The sequence below is a fragment of the Acinonyx jubatus genome, chromosome A1, assembly GCF_027475565.1.
Source record: "Acinonyx jubatus isolate Ajub_Pintada_27869175 chromosome A1, VMU_Ajub_asm_v1.0, whole genome shotgun sequence".
Lineage (NCBI taxonomy): Eukaryota > Metazoa > Chordata > Mammalia > Carnivora > Felidae > Acinonyx > Acinonyx jubatus.
Genome location: NC_069380.1, coordinates 218245893 through 218267577, shown reverse-complemented (window position 1 = coordinate 218267577; position 21685 = coordinate 218245893). Strand labels below are relative to the sequence as shown.

Here is a 21685-nt window from a genome sequence, read left to right as displayed (position 1 = left end):
GAAAAATAATTCCAACTGAATCTAAGTTTTCTGTTCTTTGTAGGTAATTTCATGTTTTTTTTTTTTCTCTCTCTCTCTCTTTATATATCACAAGTATTTTGTATATATATATATTTTTTTTTACTTTTCAAATATTATTTAATAAAAATTTTCCTGGGGCACCTGAGTAGTTCAGTGGGTTAAGCGTCTGACTCTTGATTTCATCTCAGGTCATAATCTCACTGTTTGTGAGGTTGAGCCTATGTCGGGCTCTGCACTAACACCACGGAGCCTGTTTGGGATTCTCTCTCTCTCTCTCTCTCTCTCCCCTGCTCATGTGTGCACAGTCTCAGTCTCTCTCTCAAAATAAATAAATAGGCATTATTTTCTTTCCTAAGCCTGGTAATTATATATAGTCCCCAAATTCAAACTCAGATAATTTATATGTATCATTTAAGTATATAGCTAAATGGACATACTGCACATTTATAATTAAATATATGCTTTGTCTCATACTGAAAATACTTGAGTTAATTCAAGTAGGCAAGAACATGTAGCATTAAAATCTATTTAAAACCTGTACACATAAGCCTAAATAATCAACATGGATACTTAATATAATGGATCTATATGAAAGCAACTTGGCCATTCAGTTTTACACTTATTAGGTTGTCAGAAAGATGCAGACTGATGTTTAGATATGTGAAATTAACTTTTAACAATTACTATTTTTTTTTAATATTTTGTTTTTAAGTAATCTCTACACCCAAGGTGGGCCTTGAACTCATAACCCTGAGATCAAGTCACATTCTCCACTGACTGAGCCAGTCAGGCACCCACCAATTGCAGTTTTAATGGCAGAACAAGTCATTTATTCAAACTATTAAAATATGACATTTTCGTCTGAATAAAGATTAACAAGCTTAATACGGGAAAGTCAAAATCCTACTTCCACTAAAGATTTTACATTATATATGTCATATTTCTAAGCCATATTTGATAGTCAATAGTAGAGTCATTCAAGAACAAAGAAGTTTTGGTAGCTTAAAATTCTAGCAGGGTTGGGTTGAATTACAAGGTTTTCATAGAAACGAATTTTTCAACGTACACATAAAAATTTTCTAAATGTTGACAGTGTTCTGAGTATTTCATATATTTGGAATGAACAGCCTCACTATATACCCTTTTTTTAAATTGAATCACTGATTGAATAAGCAAAAACCACTTGTACATTAACAATTCTAACACTAAAGTCCCACACATAATTATTACATTTCGATTATAAATTTCAGAGGTCAAATGGAATGTGGTTTTTTGGATTTACCTTTTCTAATGATAAAGTTTTAAGAGAAATATAAAAGTGAAAAAAATTTTAGACCACTTTAAAACATTTTCTGAGTTAATAAAAGACCTACTCAATAAAATTAATAACATTACTTACAGCCATATAATAAAAATGAAACCTGCTTATTTAGTGATAATACATTGTTCTTCCATCAGCAAACAAATCTCAGATTAGCCATTTCTATTACTAAAATATATGCAGCTCATATACAGGATGGATGAAAATGTCCAATGAAAATATAATCTTAGTTTTTTTAGACTATGCAAGTTTCCAAGAAAATACTATGAAAAAAGTAATAGCCAAAGTTTAAAAATGGTTAGAGTTTTTAAACTCATTCTTTAAATAGTGTAGGTAGTTCTTTTTTTTTTTTGAAATGCATAAAAATAAACTTTAACAATTAACAAAAAAAGAAATTGAGACTTTATTATTTGTTTTTTTGAAAATTGACCACACCTAAGGAAAGTAATTCCAGTCACTGTTTTAGAAGAAATAAGTTGTCCACAAGGTTAAAGAGTAATGGAAGGGATAATTTCAAAATCCATATCACCTCTTGGTAGGTTGCAAAAGTGGCTACAGATTTTTTTCTTCTTGTATCCACATTTCTCCCTCTGGGACACTTGGCTTTCCATAATGACTCTGAGTCCACTCATATGACTTGTCTGTATGTGTACTTCCCATATCATGACAGGGTATTTTATTTTTTTAATTATTTTTAATATGAAATTTATATGACAGAGTATTTTAAAACATTGGGTATTCATTGGCCAATATTTAATAACTGTAATGATTTTTACTGTTTCTTCAAGGACAAGGTACAATTGGCTTTTAGTTTTCTTCCTGTGAGTGTGTGGTGAATAATACTCCTTCCTAGTGCAGTTTGGTGGCCCTTCCTCGGTTTGTATTAATGTGCCACCAATTTTACTCACTACTGATTTTGCACCATCTGTGCAACTATGGACAGAGTAAAAGAGAGGGAGGATGAAGAGAAAGAAGACAAGGGGTAAAGGGAAGGGGAGGAGGAGGAAGAGGGGTGGGAGAAAAAGGACAGAACTGGAATCTCTAGTCCAGGAAAAAAAATCATGCCTCCAGGCCAGGGAAGCCAAGCGATATTGATCTGAGGAATTTTGGAATAGCTATCCCCTCATGATTTCTCTGTTTCTCACCATCTTGTCACTTTTCCAGTGTGGGATAGGTCTACTTGATTTGATGACACTTTGGTGGTACTCAAAGGAGGTGATGGTATTATGCTTGTATGGGGTCCCTGAAAAGTTTGTAGCCAGGAGACCAGACTGTGGTCTGTAAAAATGATCACAAGTTCATTCTCTCCTTTGTATCCACCTCCTTTTGCCATGTATCAATGAATGGGGTCTTATTCTGACTTTGGGCTTTAATTTATGCCTTGCTTTATCCAAAGGGATCATAGTCAACAGGGTGTATGCAGTGGATTCAGGGTGAGGCTTGTCTTCTTTCTTGCTTCTCTTAAGAACACTGTGAATAACTTCAAGTTAAAAAGCCCAGGCTAACATGTTGGAGAATGAAAGAAATAAGACCTAATTACCCCTGCTGTTCCAGCTGAAAGCCAGCCAACCCCAACTGAGTGGCAACTGACAACAGAAACATGAGGACAGCTACCCACCCGAGTCCAGTGAGATCACCAACCTGCATCATCAGGAAGTAAGTAAATGATTGATGTTTTCGGCCACTAAATTATGTGGTGATTTGTTACTTAACAAAAGCTGATATGCACTTTATGATCTATCTTTATGGAGTGTTCAGTACTGTTTATATATGATTGCATTCCTCTTTGTTCAAAATAGTCCCTCTTCTGGAATTATCCTAGTCTTGACCTTCTTCCCAAGTCTTACTCATTCAATTCCCTACAGTTTCTGTGTCTGTTCTTTATATCCTATTTTAATTTTTTTTTTTTTTTACATTTTATTTAGTTTTTATAGACAGAGAGGCAGAGCACGAGTGGGGGAGGGGCAGAGAGAGGGAGAGAGACACAGAATCCGAAGCAGTCTCAGGCTCAGGCTCTGAGCTGTCAGCACAGAGAGCCTGACGTGGGGCTCAAACTCACAAACCTGGAGATCATGACCTGAGCTGAAGTCGGACATTTAACTAACAGAGCCACCCAGGCGCCCCTATATCCTATTTAAAGGAAAGTCTATCTTGGCTAATTTGTTTTTAACCATAATATAAACATAACAATGTAATAAGAGAAAAAAAGAAATTAATGATTTAAAGCTACTAATAAATATAAGAAAAATTAACTACTAAAACTCATTTTAATATAAAATATGAAATATACAGGAAAAATAAATATAATACCCAGAAAATTAAAAACAAAAAAATAATTCCTTTCATATATTATATGTCATTGATATAAAGAATTGAGTAATTATCTGCAAAGTGCTTTTCACTTAATAATAAAGCCTGTAGTATTTTGGACATTAGCATATCTATATCTACTTACTTCTTTTTAAAGGAATTCATAGTATTTTATTATATGCATCTCATAATTTATATTTAATAATAATATCTAGGCTATTTCTAGGTTTGTTACAGCTATGGTTTTGTGGGTATGGTAACTGAGGGTTTTGTTTTGGTTTTGGTTTGGTGTGTGTGTGTGTGTGTGTGTGTGTGTGTGTGTGTGTAGTTTTGTATCGTCTTTCAAGAGAGTGTGTCAATAAGTGTCCTTACAAATATGGCTTGTATAACTTGTGAGACTACATTTCTGGAATAACTTCCAAGAACTGAAATTATTTTCTTAAAAGACCTCTTACTTTGTCACAGAACTTTTTTGCTTTTACCCTGTTCTATTGCAATGGATCACTGAGATATCTGGCAATTCCTTTACAACAGTTATTATATGAAGTGGGTACTTTACAAATATTTTGAAATTTTGTTGTTAAATGTAAAATCCATTTATAATATGAAATATAATGTAACAACCAGTGATAAATAGTTTTTCAATTTACTTAAACAAAAATATTTGTTTTAATACATATTATATAGCTAGCAGACTTAAATGTATTAGTTGAGATGTGAACTGTATTTTTTCATATGGAGAAAGTTTTAGTTTCTTAATATGTATTACTTGTACATGATAATAACAATAAAGTAACTATACCATTTTAATCAGTTCATTTAAAGGAAATAATTTTTTCATTTGGTAATCACATAAAATCATATTATGTTGGGGAACACACACACAAACATATGCACACACACAACACATGTTCTCATATCATTAATACAGACTTTATAAAAAATTTAATTTCTACACATATAAATTGGTAAAGCTATTGTTTAAGACATAATAGTCACTTTCCTCTTAAGCTCTTGTCTTTAATTTGGTTCCTGCTTTCTTTCAAATCTATTTTCTTTTATGTGCTACTTTTTGCTTGCTATAAGATAATGTAAGTTCTTATAAACAATAAACAAACAAACAAATATTGAATCATACATATGGTCCATTTATATTCCTTTTGTACTTTAAATACTTTTCTATTTGACTTCATTCAATGGAAATTTGTGTGGGGTAAATACAACACAAAACGATACAGTAATATACCCCAAATATTCTAGTTATCTTCAAAAAAAGTAAACCTTAAATATTTGACATAAATACATAATGATATGGGGCTGATACAAGTATCAATATGAAGATGAATTTCTTTAGCTTCCTGGCTATTCAAACGAATCTAAAATTAATTACAGGAAATCAACCTGTGTTTGGACAACTGTCTGCCATCATTACAAGTGGTCTATTTTTTCATGTTGCAGTTAGTCATATTACTGCAGCTATTCCTCACTTGTATTATATCTTTATTTTATATTTTATTTCATTATTTTATTTTATCTTATTTTAATTCAATTTATTTTATTTTTATCCTCAAGTAAATTAACATACAGTGTAGTCTTGGCTTCAGAAGTAGAACCCAGTGATTCATCTCTTACATATGGCACCCAGTGCTCATCCTGAAGAGTGCCCTCTGCTATGCCCATCATCCATTTAACCCATGCCTGTCCCCCATCAACCCTCAGTTTGTTTTCTGTATTTACGAGTCTCTTATGGTTTGCTTCCCTCTGTGTTTGTATCTTATTTTCTCTTCTCTTCCCCTATGTTCATCTGTTAAGTTTCTAAAATTCCACATATGAGTGAAATCATATGACATCTGTCTTTCCAGTTCCATCCGTGTTGCTGCAAATGGCAAGATTTCATTATTTTTCACTGCCGAGTAGTATTCCATGGTGTGGAATATACATACATACCACATCTTCTTAATGCATTCATCAGTTGATGGACATTTGGGCTCTTTACATATTGGCTATTGTTTTTTAGTGCTGTTATAAACATCGGGGTGCATGTGCCCCTTCAAATCAACATTTTTGTATCCTTTGGATAAATTCCTAGTAGTGTAATTGCTGGGATGTAGAATAGTTCTATAATTTTTTGAGGAACCTTCACACTGTTTCCCAGAGTGGGTGCACCAGTTTGCATTTCCACCAACAGTGCAATAGGGTTCCTGTTTCTCCATATCCTCACCAATATCTGTTGTTTCCTGAGTTGTTAATTTTAGCCATTCTGACTGGTGTAAAGCGGTATCTTGTGTGGTTTGGATTTATATTTCCCTGATGATGAATGATGTTGAGCATCTTTTCATGTGTCTGTTTGCCATCTGGATGTCTTCTTTGGAAAAAAAAGTCTATTCATGTCTTCTTCCCATTCCTTCACTGGATTATTTGTTTTTTGGGTGTTGAGTTTGGTAAGTTCTTTCTAGATTTGGATACTAACCCTTTATCCGATATGTCACTAAAAAAAAAAATAGAGAAAATGGGACATTTAGGCAAAACCACTGTATAGAGTTTGGATGTTTTGCCTGATGCTTCTTCCTCCTAAGCAGACCCATCCCAATATTTCATACAATGAAGCTTTTCTGTTTTCTCCCTTCATTCTTCCCACCTCACCTCAACTTCCTCCTTTCTCTAGCTTCTTGGTCTTCCTCCCCACTCTTTCTTCCACTTCTCTTGTCCCCTTCTCCCTCTTCTTTCTCCACTGTGCCTTTTCTTTCCCTCCTCTTCTCCCTTGTAGAAATGGGTATCTGGATAGGCAGGTGGGTATTCAGTGTCATCTATTCATACAAATATACTCTTCAGAGAATAAATGGAATGCTTTTGATCTGAACTTGATCTCTTAGTCATAAAACGAAAACCATCTAACAAATTGCTTGTATTCTATTTGCTATTTTTTTTCATTGTCTCTTTTATATTCCTATAATCAGTGCTTGCAAGATCTTTAGTAGGTAAATTATGTTTCATTTGCTAAATTGCATTTAAAGAACTTCAAGAAACTGCTTTTTTCCATGAAGATTTCCAATTATTGTAGAGCAAGAAAACCAGCATTCTTGTGTGTAAAGATGTAATACTTTATAAGATTGTGATATACTGTATATTGCAGCGTATATGAACATAACCAAACATATAAAACACACAGAACACAATGGCCAGCATATATAATGTATTTGTAGCATTCAGGATTATGTTTAACTATGAGAAACAGACACTCCAGAGTGACCATAAACAAAACTCATCTCTCACGTAAACATGTAGATAGATATAGGTTAGCTAAGGAAGGGGCAGCAACTCTGCTCTCAAAAAGCCCTCACACATGAAGATCATCTTCTAGTTTGTGGTCTGTCATCCCTAGGGTGTAATCCTTGTCTTCATGGTCCAAGATAGCAGCTAGATGTCAACCCACTACATTAACATTGCATGATACAGGTTGGAGGAAGGAAAAGAAGAAAAGGACAAAGGGTGCATTGTGCCTATTTTAACAAAGACTCCAAAGCTGTTCACCAAAAACACCTGCTTTCTTTCCAGCTTCTAAAACTAGTTAGATGGCCATACATGTCTTCACAAAAAAAAAAAAAAAAAAAAAAAAAAACCTGGAAATACAGTCTTATTATGAGAAACCAAATGCAGAACTAAAATTTGAGGTTCTATTACTGTAAGGAAGAGTGATGGCAGATATGACTGGGATTGTTGGTGGATATTACTATAGTATTTACTAAATGATGCTAATTATTACTTATTTTATAACCTGAGAATGAGTTTCTGGGTAACATTATAAGATTGTAGAGCAAATTCTACATATTAAAGCTTCCTTCTAGTCCAATTCTGGAAGGAGATATTCTGAAACTTCTATAAGTACCTGTACATAAAATAGTGGAAATTCATTTGATTTCACTAAGAGTTTATCCTTCTTTCATGTAAAGTATAAATATTAAAATTAATTTGGAATATATACACGATAAATGGCTCACTGCAAGGTTTTCAGAGAAAGAATGCAAGAGAGAGAGAGACATCTAGAAAACCATCACAATTATGTCATGTGCAAAATAACAAAGCTGTTTACAGCCAACTAACTGATGTGATTAAATCTATTATGATATAATAGTGTGTGTATATACATATATTTTCAGTTAAATTATTTGAACACTTACTATGTGCTGGGCCCAGAGTCAAGCACTCCACAAGCCTTATAACATGAGCAGATAAAGAAACTAAGGTAAAGAACAGTGGAAAGCTTGGAAGTCCAATGCAGGAGGGTGACTAGCTGTGTGATCCAAGTCTGTGTTGATTTTAAAGCATTTTCTTCTCTCCTCTAGCAAATCCACTTACCAGACTTAATGAAATCCCTTAGTAAGCTGAAAGAATAACCTTCCTTTAGGAATATGTTGGCAATTCCAAATTTATCTCAAAGCAAAATCACAGGTTCTTCAAGACTCCAAAATGTCCTCTTGAACCTTACACCATTTTGTCACATTATATCTTGACTGAAATTCAAGAACAGACCAACCTATTATCAATCCTCATATAAAACATCTTTATTATAATTCTGAAACTACTAATTTGCCTTGTTTGACCACAAATTTTCTTTCTGTGAATCAATATCCTACCTTTTCCTAAGTGTTTTATACTCACCCACCAAGGAAAACTTTATTTAAAAAAAATAAGAAAATATTAGATATAACTAGTTTTGCACACCTTTGTATAATGCTTAGAATTTTATTATTTTTCTTTTCTGTTGCTCCTGTCAGTACTATTCTACTATTTATTTTCATTGTAGTAATGTGTAAATCTAGCATTGTAGTCTGATTCAGTTAACAGTCCAGAAACTAAACATAAGTTTATTAGAGCAATGCAACAAAAACAATTTCTACAGAGATTACTCTTTTTTTTTCTTTTTTTGAAGTAAAGATACTTAATGCCAAGTTCTCCAGATTGGGATCTACTTAATTTTGGCTATACGAAGTTCTTATGATAAATTTGCAAGTTACTAGGTTGTATCTGTGACATTGAAAGTCAATGTATAATTAATTGGCCTGCTCAAAGTCATAACATCTTTGAATGAGAGATGAAGAGTATCCAATTAATACTGATGGCCAAATAATGAGATATTAAATACTGAGAGACACTAATTAGAACTCAATGCAAAGATACTTCCAGAATTATCCCAGAGTAATGTACTGGTTACAGTAGCTACCATTTATCATGATCAAGACTGACTATTTTTACACTGGTCTTTTACATAGCCTCAAAATCTTTTTACTACTTAAGAAAATACTTTAAATACTTTCAATCCTAGTAGAGAAGTGATTTTCTGCTAAATTAATTTGTTAGAAGTAATCTCCCACTGACTTCTAGTGTACTCTTTTCATGCTCCAGAAAGCTTCGGCTTTCTGAGGTGTTCAGATTAATAGTGCTCCCAGTAATAACGGTGATCACTCAAACCTCAGAAAGATCTCTTGAACTTCATGGCTCATAGCAGAGAGATAAAATATTTTTCAGTGATACATCTCTCAGGTAAATAAAAACAGAACACTCATGGCTAACTTCTTCAAACTAAAGAGAAAAAAAAAGAAATGTATCATTACACATAAATATCAGGGTTTGGAAAAATTCACTTGGAAAATGACTAAGAATTCACACCCATTTGAGTAGACTGAGATAAATTCATGGGAAGATTTTAAAAGTCCAGTTTTACTTAACTAGCATTTTTCCTTCTCATTTTTTTCTGGGTGAAGCAGTTATTGAAGATCAACTGTAAGACTACAGCTGTGTCTTCTCCTATCTTCTATTGCCTATGTTAACTCTGAATAGGTACACTGCAACAAACTGTTACCAAGCAATTGAGAATCTGTACCTGGACTAAGTGGCTGCCACACAGTAGAAATAATGGCAAATGGAATTGTTTACCATTGTACATATTGGAGCAGCCAACAACGATTTGGTTTTGTGCTCATCGCCTACCAAGAAGCTAAATTTAGGGACTGTTTTTTTTTGGTTTTTTGCTTTTTGTTGTTTTCTTGGCAAGTAGCTCACTTCCAAGCTCCTGTATGTTAAGCATTCTTTAGAGGTTTATTTGTAGTATGTTGATTTTAAGTAAAAGAGAGTAAAAAGTAAATATTTGCCTGGCATATGACAACATGACCTATTTATAATAACACATATGAACATATGATATTAAGAAAGATTCCTATGCCCGCAGTGGCCTCAGAATCATAGTTACTATAGTCTCCATGGTTTTGCCTTTTTCCAGAGTGTCATCTTAGTAGAAACATACAGTAGTGTGAAGTCTTCTCAGAGTGGCCTCTTTCGTTTGGTAATATATGTGTCTAGATTTCTTCCATGTCTTTTCATGACTTGATAGCTCATTTATTTTCAGCCTTAATATTCCACTATATGAAAGTACCACAGTTTATTTATCCACTCACCTACTTATGGATATCTTGGATGCTTCCCTATTTTGATAATTATCAATAAGGCTGCCCTAAACACCTGTGTGCAGGTTTTTGTGTGTGTATATAAGTTTTTAACACTTTTGGACAAATATCAAGGAATACGATTGCTGGATCATAACGTAAGTCTGTTTACTTTTGTGAGAAATTGCCAAACTGTCTTTCAAGTGGCTGTGCCATTTTGCATTCCCACCAGCAATGAATGAGATTTCTTGTTGTTCCATATCCATACCAGAATTTGGTGTTGTCTGTGTTCCAAATTTTAGCCATTCTACATAGTGGTATGTCATTGCTGTTTTAATCAATTGCATTTCCAAAAATATTTGGAAAGATAAAATATGCTTAAAAAATAATTTACATTTTACATTTTCTAACACTGAGAAAATATTTTTTATTGTTTTTGATATCCCTTATATTGGTCCCTAATCTTATGCTTAAGTTTATTCTCCAATTCTTTTCTTTTTATACTCTTCTTGATTAATTTTGTTTTGAATTGAGGCCTAGACCTTAAGTAAATCCACGTTTTCATCCTCTGTTCAATATTTTTTTTCTTCATAATCAAAACTCAAATTTCATTCATTACCATTCTGCTATATGTTTGTGTAATCACTCATTAATTCCACACACATTTATTCAATGCCCAGGTAGTACCTGATACAATTGTTGTACTGGAAATATTAAAGCTTGTATGAACGCATCCTTTGCTTCAGGAATTTACAACCTGATGGATTCAACAGATATGTAAATGAAAAATCACAATACAATATGATAAGTAGTATGACTGTAAAATTTTTAAATAAAAATAACATTTATTGGTCCCCTACCATGTCACAAAATCTGTAGAGTATTAATAAATATATTTTAAGTTTCACAACAAAACTATAAAATAAGCTTAATTTATCTAAGAAAATTAAGTACCTTCCCAAGGAAACTCAAAACATACTAAATGGTCAGGAATTCAAATGCAGACAGTCCGGCCATGGTGCAGGTATCCTTCATCTAATTGCACACACACACTTTACCTTTTGGAACTGATTTTTGAAATTCAAATGGAAACTGAGTTGTGGCATGAGTATGAAAACTCTGAATTCAGAATCATGACCTTTGAAACCTAAAATGAAGTTTATTTATTTTTAAACATTTATTTATTTTGAGAGAGGGAGAGAGCAGAAAGCACAAGCAAGGGGGGGGGGGAGAGAGAGAGAGAGAGAAAGAGAGAGAGAGAGAGAGAGAGAGAGAATGAATCCCAAGGAGGCTCCCAGCTGTCAGCATGAATCCTGACATGGGGCTCAATCTCATGAACCATGAGATCATGATCTGAGCTGAAACCAAGAGTCGAACACTTAACCGACTGAGCCACCAGGTGCCCCTAAAATGAAATGTAAACAATACGCAGGAAGCTGTTGTATATATTGTATATATTGTAAAGGAATCTATTTCCCCTACTAGACTATGCATTCTATATATATTCTGAGTCTTTCTCATCACTAATTTCTTCTTATGGCTAGAAGTATATCCACCCCTAGAAACACCAATTATTCTTTACACTAAGAATGCACTAAATGTCTCTCAAAGGACCACAGAAACTGAAGGTGCATCAGAAATGACTCCACATCTATGTATAAAGCTATTCAGAATATACAATCTTTATGAAATGTTAAGATTTGTTGAAAAATGGACATATTAGAATTTGGAGAAATGATGGTGAGAAGAAAGAAAAGACAAAATCAAATCACATGAGGGAAATTAATTTTTCCCTCAAATAATTATAGCCTGAGTCTCTTAAAGTTCCATGTTTACTGGGAATTTCTCTCCATATATTTTCTCTCCATATGTAGACATCATATCAACATTTAAAAATATATACCTAATACAAATTTCCTCCTCCATTTTAATTTCCTTTCTAGACTTAAATTGACCCCTTTTTCCATTGACTTGCTGAATATTTCCATTTGGGTATGTTAGAGGAGCATTAAATAAAATATATTCAAAATAGACCTCATCATCTTACTCCCTAAATGGTCTTTTACCTCTACTCTTCTCAGTTAAATAGGATAATCATCAACACAATCTATCATAATGCGTTCTCATAGTCCTTGCATCTTGACATTATATTAGCTATACAATATCATGGATTGTATATAATGTCACTGAACAGAAGATTTATTATCTAAGCTTATTCACATTCTTAATTCCATTGCCCACCTTAAAATTATATATTTCATGACTGTAAATATCACTGGAGTTTTGGAAATTCTATTTGGAGAACTCCATGATATGGGAACTACATTACTAAGAAAATCATTGGAGAAGGTAGAAGGAGAAAGAGAAGAGAAGGGAAAGGGGAGGAAGAAAGAAAGAGGCTATGGGAAGAAGCAGGGAGGGGTGGGGAATGAGTAGAAGGAGGAGGGAAAGAAAAACAGAAGAAACGAAAAAGAAAGGTTTTCTATAGTTGCAAAAGTTTAGGGGAAAAATTCTTAGGTTGTTCTCCAAGTTTTGTAATACCCAAGATTCCAATATACACAGTGCCAATAAGTTTTTACCTTAAATGTACCCAAGATTCCAATAATTCTTAGCACATAGAAATTTATCTTTGTCAAAACTAGCTTTTCCAAATATGTTGGAACATAAAAATAATCTTTTTTTTTCTTTTCTCATAAAGATTACTTAATGGAACATTTGTTTGGGATTGATGATAGCCCAATCCCTAAATTATTTGTGTGTTTATTATCCCATAATATTTTAAGGCTAGTAAAATCCCTCTGAATGTCTAGTAACTAGCAGAGTGAATGGCAAATAAGGTGCACCTGCCTTCACATAGAAATGTCTTAACATTGATTCTAAGCTAAATTCAAAATTTGCTTCCTCCTGAAACCTTTTCCAGATCCATCAGACCTACTCAGGCCTCCAGTCTCAAACACTTTCATTAGACTTTGTACTTTCTTTCCAGAGTCTCTTTCATAATTTTAATTGAACAATTAACTATAGTATTATTAGCATCATTTTTCCCTAAAGATACCAATTCTGACAAAATGATCATTGTATCCCCAGCACTTAGCACAGGTTACAGGATTTGGCAGATGGCCAATAATATATATATATATATATATATATATATATATATATATTCAATGTCAATATATATATATATTCAATGTCTATATATATATATATATATTCAATGTCAATATATATATATATTCAATGTCTCTATTCAGTCAGTCATATATTACTGACTGAATAGAGACATTGAAGCTCTGAGAGTTGACATGACTGTCTTCAACAGAACTAAATTAACAAGTTTAAGCAAGAGTCCAGATCTAAAACATAGCTCACAATTCTTTAGACTTACATTTTTCAATATAGTAACTGCAAGGCACTTCTGACTATCTGAACCTGAATTTAAATTAAATGAAATATAATTAAAATTTGGGGGCCTTATTCACACTAGCCACATTTCAAATGCTCAATGTCTTATGTGGCCAATGACTAGCATACTGGACCGTGCAGAAGAATTTTTCAATCTTTGCAGAAAATTCTACCAGATAGCATTGCTCATACTAGATTTTATCAGAGTGTGAAAAAAACTCCTCTCTTGAAACTGAAATATTAATCACATCTACCATATTATTGTATCTAGCTAGGAATTCTTTACTTTCAAAAGAGTTATTTTTTTTAAAAATCCACAAAAAGCTCAAAAGTAACATTTGAGAAGTAAATTTAAATCCAGCAGTCTTACTATTTACTTAAAAATAGTATAAATATGGTAAGACAATGAACCTCTGATTTATCTATGCTGATGACAGACAGAAATAAATTAGGTTCATTTTGATAGGAGAGATTTAATTAAGACAAATAATTTGACACTGCTTATGTCTACAAAGCACAAAGTAAATTGAGGATCAGGCTAATTTGATGACCATGAATGAGCCAATAAAAGAAAGGATAAAAAAAAAAACAAACTATTACCTCCAATATCAATTTGGGATATAGAAGTTGACTCTATCTGGTTAATACAATTATTAATTTGTAGAGTTAAAGCCAAGGATGTTCAGACAGTTAAAATGTATATTATTCAGAAATAAAAACTGACTCCTTACTTTGGCAAAATACATAAATAATGGGAAAATATTATTCTTTACATTTAAGAAATACCTTAAAATTCATTGTTTCGAGAAAATGTTTACCAAACTCAAAACCACTAAATAACATTTAAGAAACTATTGTAATGTGGAAATGGGTCAAAATGGGTTTGGTGTATTTAGTGAATGATTCAGGATGGAAAAAAAAAAACTCAGCAATTTTATCAATTTACATATTACCAAATTGAGAAGTTCTTTGACATTTCAAAACTATCAACCTCAATGGAAGCAAAAGACATTTCTCTTTCAAAATACAAAGGCCTCATCCCAATAGATCTCAAGGACACCCAAGTCAGGATCCTATTGAGAGTGTTCTTGGAAATTTACCTTGTAATGTCCTTTCAGAAAATAACCACACAGAAAATCTGAGGTAGTTATCAGCTGCATACATCAAATAAGCATGTGGAAAAATGGGCAGTCTCCAAAATAAAAAGGGTGGTGAACAGAATTTTAAAAATATCGTGAAAAAGTCTAACATTTTCTGAGTTTTCTGAAGGAATGTGATGTTCTTACATGTGACCTGAATCAAGCAGTATCATCTGGGTGCTTCTAGGGAGCTTGAAGATTCTCTTTACTAATGAACATGTGCCAATTTTAATGTGATGAGGGAGCGTTATGAAGACAACTAATTTCTTGTATTCTTTTCCTGTATAAATTTGCATTAAAACTGTCACCACTGAGACCACAGAAAAAGAACAATTATCATCACTGACCTCATCATCATAGTACTGATGAGAACCAACTCTGCTCAGAAGTTAAAACCCACAAGAGGGAGCAAAATGTGCCATGATGAGATCCATCACTTTGGCCTTTAGGTTCTTTTGAGCTGAAGGCAATGAAGACCCAGCAGACTCAGGACAAACTTTTTACCTCTCCTTTAATTGCCTAAAAGGATTTAGATAGGAGCCTGTACCAGGAAGACAGTTGTAAACAGAGATAACTTTATTTATAAGACTTATCTGTATGGCATGGTATACCTCTGTTTACCAAGCATTTCCTCTTCTCATCTTCACCTGAATAGTCTTCCTCTTCTTTGAAGTTCCAGACCTTTACTTTCTCCTTAGCTCAAGACTGTACATAAGCCCCAATTGCCTGATTGCCTTTGAGTTTTTGTGTCTTTGTGGGCTCCCCCTCTATATGTACATCATTAACTTTGTTCTCTCCTATTGTTCTGTCTTACGTCGATTTAATTATTACACCAGCTAGTAAATGTAGAATGGAAGAAGGGAAAAGTTTTTTGCCCCTAGATCTATGTCAGAGAGAAGAGGAATTTGTGTCTGATGTTCATCCTTATGGATATAAGACTGGGTTCTTAAAAATAGGCTAGTATAATGGAAAGTAGTAGAGGACACATGTAGAATGGTGTGCCATTGAAGTATGCATAGCATGGAACAGAAAGCAAATTTAAAAAGTTTTGTGCATGGGATTCTTCCAGGCTGTACAAATAATAGAAAAAGCTCGATAAAGAAGTGGGAACTGAGTTGTTCCTTGAACTATAATAAAGGAGAAGTTTAAAATGCGAATTAACGTGCAGGAAGATGTATGTTTGATCTGGATTTACTGACTGTTAATGCAAAATGCTGGAACAGATATTCTCTACAATTAATTATGATAGCCACAGTCCATTTAAAATGGGAAATCATTATCCTTTTGAACGTCCTCTATCATCCAAGTCAATTCTAGTCTCTAAGTTTGTATTAGTTCCCCACTGCCACTGTAACAAATTACCACCAACAGGATTTTTAAAACAACATCAATATATTACCTTACAGTTCTAGAGGTCAGAATTCCAAAATCAGTTTCACTGGACTAAAATCAATGTATTAGCAGAAACATGTTCCTTCTGGATTCTCTAGAGGCAAACGACTTTCAGCCTTTAGAAAGACTGCCCTTTTTCCTTGGCTTGTGTCCCTGTTTTAACCTAACCTCTGTTTCCATTCTCACATCACCTTTGACTCTGACACTCTGCCTCCCTCTTATAAGGACCTTTGTGATTATATCCGGTCATCCTGGATAACCCAGGATAATCTTTCTATTTCAATATCCTTAGATTAATCACATCTGCAAAGTGCCTTTTCCCATGTAGTGTAAAATATGCCTTACTTTATAACACAACTATATATAGTGGATCTGCATTCACTCTGTGAATGATTTGATAATATCTGGTATCTGTTCCAAAGTATATTTGTAAATATTTGTGAATATATACACATATATTTAATTATTCTGCTTTTGTTTTTAAATTTGAAAAAAAACAACTCCCTTGCTTGATAGCAACTCCTTTGCTGGAGGGCTAGTTTTAAAGCTAAGAAGCTGATTTATCTATCTGAAAGTATTTTCTAGAGGTGAATCACATAACCTTTCATTGATGACATTTTTTTCTTGGTATGAACCAAATATACAATTGCTAGAATAAAAGGAATGTGGCAATAACCTGGAGGTCATGAGCTTGAAAATCTACAGAAATGCTTAAAATATGTTTTACATTATTCTACTGTTTTAATTGTGGATTTTGACTGCTTAATCTAAAACTAAGTCAATGGTCTTATTTTGTAAAATATTCCCTTCTAATCATTCCAACTGAACATTCATTGAATTAACAATTTTTTTTTACTGTCCTCCATTTACTACAAGCACACACATAATAGTAAAATCATAATATAGGTATATATTGTACATTTCATTATTTTCATTCTAATGAAACCCAGAATAATGAGGAAAGGGGATTTTAAAGAAATATAAATACCCCAATGCCCCCATTTCGTGATCTTGTCCCGTAAAAGGTTATTTTATTTTTACAACTGTTCAAGTATTGACATACAAGATGAAGCAAGACGCCACAAGAAATGCTACCTACACTGTGGATCGTGAAGGTTATGTGCATGTGGTAGGATTTAATCTCTTTGAGAGTAGGGATTCAGGAAACCTTAATTGCATATGGCGGCAGTAATTATGTGGTCATTGGCAGGTGTACAGTTCAGATATTGTACAGACATTCAAGGAATTCAGTATAAAACACTATGAACATTTCAGCATGGTGTCAGAGTCAATGGCATAGCTTAGAGCCCAGAAACTAGATGTGATTCATCGCCTCCAATAATCAAATTTTGTACTTCAGCTGCTGATATGAAACTAAGGTTATTGACTTCAGATCTTCAAGACAAAAATGAATACAAGGTTTTAGAGGGCCATTCAGATTTCATTAATGGTTTGGTGTTTGAGCCCAAAGAGAGCCAAGAAATTGCAAGTGTGAGTGATGATCATACCTCAGGATTTGGAAGTTGGAAGGAATGCAGACAGCTCATTTTGTTCTTCATTCCCCTGGAATGAATGGCATCCTGAGGAACTTTTAAGCTGATGGTTGCAGAGAAGGGAACAAGCCGGTTTTATGATCTTTCAGCTCAACAGGCTATCTTATCTCTTGAATTGAACAGATGCCATTAATGCCAGCCCACTGGTGCTTCAAAAACACCTTCAAAGTTGGAGCTGTTTCAGGAAATGACTGGTTAATTTGGGATATTACTCGAACCAGTTATCCTCAAGATAAGAGACCTGTCCATATGGATCAAGCCTGCTTATTCAGGTGGTCTACAGTTAATGAGAACTTGTTTGCAACCACTGGTTATCCTGGCAAAATGGCAAGCTAGTTTCAAATTCATCACTTAGGACACCCTCAGCCTGTCCTCATTGGTTCTGTAGTCATCAGATCTGGCTTTTCCTGGAATAGAATTCTCTCACTATGTGCCATTGGAGGATGGCACAAGTTGTTGTTTTGGGTAACTGAAATGTAAAACAAATTTTCTGTGTACCTTAGTCCATAGACTTTGTATTTTTAATACATACTTTGGAGAACTCCCTATTTTTATGTCAAATATACTGTAAGCTCTAGAAATGTCCCAATTGTTGCTTTTGTTAAATAAAATGTTAATGGTTTGAAAAAAAAGAAAAAAAAAGAAATATAAAGAACAGAATATCCACATATTAATATCAAAATATGGATGTTTATCACCACTTCAATAAAAACCAATTGTCTTAAAAATTTGTTTCCTAAAATATTTTAATTCACTATTTGATACTTCTGGAATATAATCAGCAGATTAGTATAAATAATGATGTCTATCCCTTGATTTAAGATTCTAAGAAAATCAGTTTGTCTCCCATAGTGAAAGAAATCACAGCTACTCTGAAAAAGGATGATTTATTATAGCTGTGGTTAAACTCAGGATCCCATTGTAAAAAACAATACTGAAAACTCAAACATTTTATATAATCAGGAAAATTGTGGGAAAAATGGTTCATATAATAGACTCCAAAATTAGTATTTTTAATTTTTGATAATTTATTCAAAGTTAAGGCAGTTAGTTAATAGATGGCATTAAAATCCTGGCTTGTTGAAAAAAAAAATTATGGCCCAAATATACCTTCAAAAGTCAGTGACTGCCTTCCCCCCACCCTTATTTTTTATTTTTGCAATTTTTCTGTGTATGTCTTTTTAGAGAATCAGGACAATTTTCTTCTGGCTTTCTAACTATGATTTCAAACTCAAGTAATTATGTTGTGCTTTCCATGATTCCTTCTGGCTTTCTAACTATGATTTCAAACTCAAGTAATTATGTTGTGTTTTTCATGATTCCAAGTATAATTTTAGTTGTAAAATGTCTACTTATTAAATATTCTTGTAGCAAAATAATTACATAGTAAAGAAAAGCAACTCAAACACCAAAAAAGAAATGATGAATTATTGCTTCCAACAACTAAGTAGTACTCCTATCTCATTGTATACATTTTTGGAGAATGGAACTTCTACAAAAGTGAGGTCTGAAGTTTTCATCCATGTGTGAGGAGTCTGAGAATGACTGGAACAGGGGACACAGACATGGCTTTACTTATAGCTGTTAGCAATAAAAATTTTAAATGCTTGGTTCCTGGATGTAAAGAGAGGAAATGCAAGAGATTTTTTCTCCAAGGAAGTCTAAAAACACAAGAGTGGTTATTTTATAAAATAGGATCCTAATGACAAACTGAGTGGCTATATTTAAAATGCCACTTTCATAGTATGTTACTCATGATTACATTATTATATTTATTCATTAAATTATAAAAGACTTTTCAGTAGAGAAAATAACACTGGTGAATGGAAGAAAGGTACACAAAATAATCTATAATATACTACCTTCTGGCTCTGATTTTGCTTACCTTTCCTACCCATTTTTTCTACTTTGGCCCCCTCATTGCTTTCTTTTCCTTTTATGTATTTGCATTATTAAAAGGCAAAATGAATAGTATGAGGCACAGATATGAATGAGGTCTCAGTGACTTCTATTTACATCCAATTGTGACACAAGATAATTTCTGTGATATTCCTGCATTTCATTCTCTTAATATTGCTGTGATTATGTGTGGGTATAATCAGGCATCTCAGTTTAAGGCTACACTCCATTTGTAGCCATCTACTTGGAGAGGATAATGAGATTTATCCACAGTGAATCAGTGAATCAGAGTCTTGAGAATGGATAAGGAGTCTGGAGTCTAATCATAGGTCATCTTTGACTGGAAGCGGTTGAGAGCTGAAGGGAAATCAGTGTTCTATTCAAGGTGTATTCTGGTTCCAAACTTGAGTATGTATATTGTAAGTGAATTATCAGTGCAATCATTTTAAGTCAGTTGTGATGTAAACAATCCCAACACAAATTATTTATCAACACTGTGTAGTTGATTCAGCATATTGAATGCTTTAGTGATAGCATAAGTAGTGCACAGGCCAACTTTCATTCAAATTCAATTAAACATTATTTGTGGACCTCTTCACTGCTGACACAACGCTCATGTGTTCAAAAGCAGATTTAGTGAAAAAGTCCTATGTTAGACAGCTTGTATGCATATCTATAGGAGCAATCTTATTCAAAACAGAAGTCTAGATAAAGATTATCGCTGAATTTCAAATGATTTTCTTATGATTTGTTTCCTACTCATTGACTTTCTATTCAGCCTAACACACCAACACAAAATTTCACTAGGCTATACATTTATGAATTATCTTGTGGGGAAGGTTCAAGGCAGCCTTAATAATTAATAAGTAACTGTTGAAGATGAGGCTTAGGCTGTCACATGTAAAATGAACCCATAGTGACTTGTGAAATCCTAAAACTATCATGAAAATAAAAAGTAGCACCAATTATGTGTACAAGTTGATACTTAAGAGGTTTCATATGACAGTTTTCAAATAAATAGCATATTGTGAATGTAAGACAAGTAGGCTTAGAGATTATTAATCAATTCAATTTCTATAACATGAACCAGAAAATGTAAAGGGATTTAATTCCATGCTGTATTTGATTTAAAATATATTTTCAAATTATCAAACTCCATGATACAAATACATTAGAATAACACAAATGTATTTATCCCACTCAGGTTATATACATTAATCCATTGTTATTAGGGAAAAAATGTAACTTGTTTAACTAGTACGAGTTAAATAGATATGAGCCATCAACTGAGGGATTTGAAATTATATTCCAGATCTGGTTTTGGTTCTAAAGGCTCTTCATTTTCAGAGATAACAAACTTCCTTTTCCTGATACATACACATACACATATATGTACATTCATATACATGTATACTATATATGTATGCATGTGTGTTTTAAATGCAAACCAGAACTTTGGCATATACAAAAGAAAGAGGTAAGGTTTTAATGATTTCAAGAAAGTGTAGAATAATGATGGTATTGAATGGCTTTTCACTTTCAAACCAAATTAGAAGCCGTAGGAAATAAAATAATGATAATGGGGCTCTTTAATTAAAATAACCAATTAAAATCATACAACTACCAAGAGGAAAAAATATATAGTAAAAATGATATGAATCTGTAATATCTTAAATTGAGTTTACTTTGGAATGCCACTGAAACTCAAATATAATATGATTTTCCAGGCAGTGATTTTGCTGTGAATATGCATGCATGCATGTACAAACACACACACACACACACACACAGTGAATGAATGAATGCTGAGCCTGAATAAACAGGATGACCAAACTACACACACAAAGGACATAATAAGAATACAACTCTCTTCTCTCCCCACCCCAACACCCACTTTACCCAAGTAAGCTATTCTGTGGAATTCATCCTTTCCTTCTCCCTGGATGAAATCTAGGGCATGGAACAAGGAATATTCTGATCACATTTAGATAATTAAAACCTGTGCTTAATCTAGTCAACAGAAATTGCACTTTAGTTCAGTCAATTTTTATAACTGATATATCCTGTCATGTATAAAAACAAATATATAAAAAAAAACTGCAGCCTTTTCCTTCCTACATCCAAATATCCCTCACCACCTCCAAAGACAGAAAAAGGATGAAACCTGGAGGAGAGATGAATGAAGGGCAGGAAAGCTGTACTTTC

General features: G+C 33.3%; 1 pseudogene; it reads left to right on the top strand.

The window, feature by feature from the left end:
- The first annotated feature begins 16955 nt into the window (after positions 1–16955).
- Positions 16956–18195, top strand: LOC106976945 (nucleoporin Nup37-like; annotated as a pseudogene).
- Positions 18196–21685: the final 3490 nt, after the last annotated feature.